General features: G+C 35.2%; 1 pseudogene across 1 annotated transcript; it reads right to left on the bottom strand.

Annotated features, from left to right (window-relative positions):
- Window positions 1-5397: 5397 nt before the first annotated feature.
- LOC308500426 (calcineurin subunit B type 1-like) lies at window positions 5398-5905 on the bottom strand (annotated as a pseudogene). Its single transcript has one exon. The product of its transcript is annotated as a calcineurin subunit B type 1-like (transcript).
- Window positions 5906-6508: the final 603 nt, after the last annotated feature.

Genomic DNA, 6508 nt, shown 5'->3' with positions numbered 1-6508 from the left:
AATTGTTGAGAGATAGGAGTTAAAATTGTCAACTTTTGATTTGGAGAATTTGTGCTTTCTGTTTAATTATGTCAATTTTCGCATCATATATTTTCAGCCCTCATGAGAGCATGCACCTTACATCTACTATGGCGTTTCAGTGATGTGCCTCTGGTCATATTACTAAATGTTTTTTGTTTTTTAATCGTTAGAAAAAAATTCTTAGTACTGAAATCTGCTATGTCGGCTAGTCATATAGCCAACCATTCTATTACTAGAACAAGAATTGTTTTGCTTGGAAATTGTGGTTTCTATATTCTCCATCCATTTACTTTCAACCTGTGTCTTTGTATTCAAAGTAAGCCTCTTGTAGACAGTATATAGTTGAGTATTCCCCTTCTATCTTTCAGCCTTTTATTTGGAATGTTTATAATTAATGAAATTATTGACATTTTTGGAGAAAGGCCTACCTTTTCGAATTGTTTTAGTCACTCATTTACTTCTTATGTCTATCTCTTCATGTTACTTTGCAGTTCCTTTTTTTGCTTATGATATATTACCTTAATTCTTCTACATTCTATTTTGTGTTAACATTGTGCCACTTCCTGTACAAATTTAAGAATCTTGCACCTTTGTATTGGATTACTAGCCCTTTTCCTTGGTATCTTATGCTTGTTATTTTTATTAACATTTAAATAGTTAGGCTATAAAAGTAGTCGATAAATGAGTATTGGCATTCAAGTAAAATTATGTTTAGTTATTCTTTGGAAAATAATAGAAGTGGCCATTACAAACCTTCTGTTCATTTAAGGACTATATGAACATGATCTAAGATCTAAGTGAACATTTTATGATTAGATTTGTATATGTGTATGTTTAGGACGTATGATTAATTTCTTCTTTTAAAATAATTGAGGTACAGAGTATATGTAGTAAAATTCACCCTTGTTAGACTATTTGAATTTTAACAAAGGACATACAGTTGTGTAACTACTTTTGCAATTAAAATGTTGAACAAACATTTTCATCACCCCAAAATTTTACCTTGAACAAATCAGTCTGTAGTCAGATACTCTTCCTACTTCTACCCTGTGACAACCATGGATGTGTTTTAATTCCCTGTAGTTTTGGTTTTTCCAGAATGCCATGTAAATTTTTAATATAGCATGTAGTGTTTTGAATCTGGTTTAATCTACTTAGCATAATGCATTTGAGATTGGCCAATTTTTGCATATGTCAAAATTTATTTCCTTTTTATAGCTGAGCTATTATACTGTTTGTTTATCCATTCACCAATGAAGGGATGCTTGGATTGTTTCTAATTTTTGGCAATTGAGAATAAAGCTGCTATTGACATTTGGTGTGAACATTGATGTTCATTTATTTGGGTAAATACCTAGAAGTTAGACTGCAAGGTCATGTGGTTAGTATACATTAAACTTTATAATAAACTGCCAAACTGTTTTCCAACCTGGCTGGTGCCTCTTTGCATTCTCAATGGTAATGTCAGAGTGTTCTGGTCAGCACTGTGTGGGCAGCAGTTTTTTGTTTTCTGTTTTTTATTTTAGCCATTCTCATAGGTATGGAGTAGCCATTCCAACTTGCTCTTCTTTTTATATGCATTTCCCTAATGATAATGAGAATATTTTCAAGGGCTTATTTGTCATCATAGATGTTCTTTGGTGAAATATCTGTTCAGATATTTTGCCCATTTTTTTAATAGGGTTTTTCTCTTATTGAGTTTTGAGAGTTCAATACTCAGGGTCCTTTAGTAGATATGTGTTTGGGGAATATTTTTCTTCCTCTCTCTGGCTTATCTTAGCATTTTCTTTCGAAGAGAATTGTTGTTTTGATGACATTCAGTATATTGTTATTTCTTTCTTTTTATGGTTGACACTTTTGGTGTAGTATCAAAGACATATTAGCCTGACCCAAGGTCACAGAGATTTTCTCCTGTTTTTTCTTTTAGAAGCTTTATTTTATTTTTTAATTTTTCTTTATTTTAATTTATTAGTTTCAGGTGTACAAGACAAGGTAATACTTAGATGTTCATCATTTATATCCCTCACACTGTGAACCCCCCTCCCCCCATCCACTATCCCTCCAACCTCGCACCGAGCCATCACATTATATATATAAAATTATAGTTGGTATTCATTATTTAGAAGCTTTATTTTAGTTTTTAGTTTAGACCTGTGATTCCTTTGAGATAACTTTTTTTATTTGGTATGGATCCAGATTCTTTTTCAACATACGAATTTCTGAATTTGCTAGTACCATTTTTTCAAAAGAGTATAGTTCCTGTTTTCTTTTTTCATTAGTTTCAGGTATACAAAACAATGTAGAAGTTAGACATTTACACCCCTCATGAAGTGATAATCCTCCCCAATCTACTACCCCTCTGACATCGTATACAGCTATTACAATTCCATTGACTCTATTCCCTATGCTGTGCTCCACATCCCGTGACTATATATGTATATATACATACATATGTGTATATATATTTATGCATATAAATATATATGTATATATATACATATATATATTCAAGTATAGATGACATTCAATATTATTCAACTTCAGCTTCAGGTGTATAGCGCAGTGATCAGGCATCTACACAGTTTATGAAGTGATCTCCCTAATAAATTCAGGGCCCATCTGGCACCCTACATAATCTTTGCAACATTACTGTTATATTTCCAAATGGTATTTCATATCGCCATGGCTATATTGTTACAATCTATTTGTACTTTTTAAATCTTTACCTTGTCTCCCATCCCCACCACCCTCCCATCTAGCAACCATCACTTTTTTTCCCTATATCTCTGAGACTGGTTTTGTTTTGTTTATTCGTTTATACTGTTCTTTAGATTCCACATATAAGTGAGATAATATAGTATTTGCCTTTCTCAAGGACTGTAGTTTCTTTATTGATTTGCCTTTATACCTTTAAAACATTGGTGGACCATTTTGTGGCTCTATTTCTGGACTTCACATTCTTCTCCACTGATGTATGTATTAATCCTTTCGGCAAACCTGAACTCTCTTGATTACTATAGATTTACAGTAATTCTTGAAATCAGGTCCTATGAGTCCTCCAATTTTGTTCTTGTCTAAGCTTGTTTTGGCTTTTCTAGTTCCTTTGCTTTTTCATCTGTTTAGAACCACCCTATCAGTTTTTACAAAGTCTACAGGGACTTTGATTGGAATTGCATTGAGCCTAAAGATCAATTTGGGGAGAATAAACATCTTAACAAAATAGAGTTTTCCAGCCATGAACGTGATACGTCAGTACATGTATTTAGATCTTTCTTTTTTCAAGTTTGAAATATTTTCTTTTCTTATTCATACACTATAAAGTTTTCTAAAGTTTTTACAACATGACAGTTCATGCAGAAGAAAAAGTAATATATGGCATAATCCACTCCTACCTACCCACCCACACACGCTAAAAAAAAAAAATAAATAAAAAAAAAGAGGAAATCCTCAGTCCCCAGTAAGGAATAATGTTTGCACTATTTTTCTCTAATGCGAGCCAAGATATGCACAAGGAAGAGAAATAGAAAGCATTTTCTAAAAATATTTGTAACAAATACTTATGTGCAAAAGATTCACAGAAGACTCATTCCCCCTTGAAGCAGAGTGCATGGCAGTTGACACTGGAACAGATAAACCACTGGCTGCAATTATAATCCATGTACTGAACCAGCGGAAGAAAGTTCCATGTAGGAGATTTTCAGTTTGGACAAAAACATTTCCAAAGTTGGCCACATTCTCTTTTAAAATTTGGCACATTATATAAACAAAAGGTCCATTTTAAATGGGTCTTTATGCAAATCTCCACGTCATGCGAGGACACCAAGCACCGAGATTTTTCTCTCACAGACAGAGCCCCTGACGTGCAGCACTCAGTTGAAGGAACAGCGATGGCGGCAGGTGTGCCCAGTGTAAGATTCATTCGCCTTGATTCAACCTGCCCTTTCCCACTCACGACTGTAAAACCAGTTTTGTTTTTTTTCTTTATAATTGAAACCCTATATAGGGAAAGACAACTCACTCAGAAAGCTACCCAAAGTGTTTTCTTCCAGCCAACAGTACCTCTGCAGAAAACGAAAGGGACAATAGTAAGTGGTGGAAAATGATATACTACTTTTCTATCACACAAATTTATTAAGTTATCATCCATTAAAATATGGGCAAACCAAGAAGAAAACCACTGTTCACCCTTTATGCCGCGTGGTAAAGAAATTTAGGAGATACAAATTTGGATAAACTTTTGCTCCTCTGTGGCATACAGATGAGTAAGATTTCTCCTATTTAAGTCACAAATGTATGTGGGCATTTAGATACATACATGCATGTTAAATATCACCCGTGTTTTAGATTAGCTGCCAGTCTTTTGAAACAAAGAAGGAGCAGTTATGGTTCAAACATAGGTTTAATGACAAATTGTTTACCCGTGTAACTAAACAAATGGATATTCGATGCGGCTACATGACTACTTCAGGTACTTTTCACTAAGTAATATCTAAGAGAAATTATGATTGCCTCACATAGCTTCTTGCCTCTGTGTATAAAATCACAACTGAAACTTACGTTTACTCAGGGACATTTAATAATTGTAATGGCCCCTAGTTAATGCACTAACACAATGAAGCAGCCATAGCTCTGTGCAGGTACTGTATGAACACAAGCACGAGCTCCTGGCAGTAGCACTGAACTCCTCAAGCAGAGAGGTAGTAAGAGCTGGTCAGCAATGACGCATAATCCCTGGAAATACATTCCTAGCTATAAAAAAAGGTACAAACTCCCCTGTTACAATCATGTAATTAAGGTAAATAATAGGACATTAACAAATGCTTTGTCAGTCTCTCAAAGGACAAAGCAACAGGAAAAGGAAAGTAGTTTGCCTACCACCCGGCTCAAATTGTACAATCTTCTACCTGTGTATGAAACTGTGTGAAATAAAAGTAAGGATATTTTATGTTCTGCTTGGCACTTTTGTACACTATCATTTCCCCCCCCTAAATCAAGTATATTAAATTAAATCAATTATATTAAACCTACCTCACGTATGGAAAGCTACATATATCTGTATATACATATGTACAGATTTTTTCTTGTTATACAGGATGAAGAAAGATAAATTACAAAGCGAACCCCTTCCCTTTCTTCACCACATTGATATCCTCCTTTCATGCTGTCCTTCAGACTTTAAAGTGCTACACTGAGTTACTGAGAGAATGAGAGGTCAATAATGCTTAGTTGGCTTCATGAGGCTCATGTTGGAAAACGTGGCTTCACAGAGAAAAATACTTCCATTTAAATACACAGAGAGCATTGCTGGATGGCTTGAGTCAATCTTCAGAGATGGAGAAGAAAGGAAAAGTGTTAGGTGCTTACTCTATAAAAGAGTCACACGTCTACCACCATTTTTTTGTGGATATATAGGCCACCTACAACAGCACAGAATTTGTCAAAGGATATTCATCCATCTCCATCCATACCTGCATTTATTATGGTTTTGTCTGCACTTTGGTGTAAATGTGTATCTTTCAGATTGTTCTCATCATCATCTTCAGCCCCTGGAAGAGTTTCCCATTGGAAGGATAGCCACATTGGTCCATGTCGTAGATACGGAAAGGAAACCTCAACTTCTGCTTTTTATTGTCTTTGCCATTGAACTGAAAGTCTCCCTCAATGAATTCTTTAAAGTCTGCTTGTCCATTTCCAACTGTGTGGAATGTACGTATTACTCGCTGTTCTAAAGAATTCTTGTAACTCCAGTAGGGACAGGACTCTTCCACACTCAAAGACCCTAATGGTCCAAATCAAGCTTTGTAAATCTCTTCCCTAGCCTTTTAATGTGATCAGCATCAAAGTGTGAGCACATTTGCAAAGAATAACTTGCCTCAAATCCCATTAGGAATGTTCTTTATGTTATTCCACCAGTAGGTATGAAATAGGTGAATTAATGCTAGATTTCATTTGCCCTACAAACATGGAAGCAATATCTAATCCTGGGCTCAGCAGAGAAGGTGACTCACGGGGTGTTGGAGACATAAGGGGAAAGACTGAGTTGTGTAACGTTGGGGCCATTTTCCCTATGTGGTGGCCCCCTTCTGTGCAGCCGGCAGGCAGGAGCCATCTTTCCTGTGTTGAGCCTCCTGCCACTATTTAGGTCTTTTTAAATTTCTGTCTTCAATGTTTTGTAATAGTCATCACACAGGCATTGCACATATTTTGTTAGGTTTGTACCTAAGTGTTTCATGTTACTTGCTGTTACTCAAGAATAAATAGCTTAAGTAGCCAATTCAAGAAATCAAATTCATAGTTAAAATACCCTCTAGCAAACAAAACTTCAGGGCCAGATGACTTTCCTGAAGGTGCTACCAAGCTTTTAAGAAAGAAATAATACCAATTATACACAAACTTTTTCATACATTTTCCAACATATTAAGGAACCAACATTACCCTGATAACTAAAACCAAAGACATTGTAAGAAACCTACAGACCAGTATTTGT

The sequence above is a fragment of the Rhinolophus hipposideros genome, assembly GCF_964194185.1.
Source record: "Rhinolophus hipposideros genome assembly, chromosome: 8".
Lineage (NCBI taxonomy): Eukaryota > Metazoa > Chordata > Mammalia > Chiroptera > Rhinolophidae > Rhinolophus > Rhinolophus hipposideros.
This window is presented reverse-complemented; position numbering and strand designations above follow the sequence as displayed.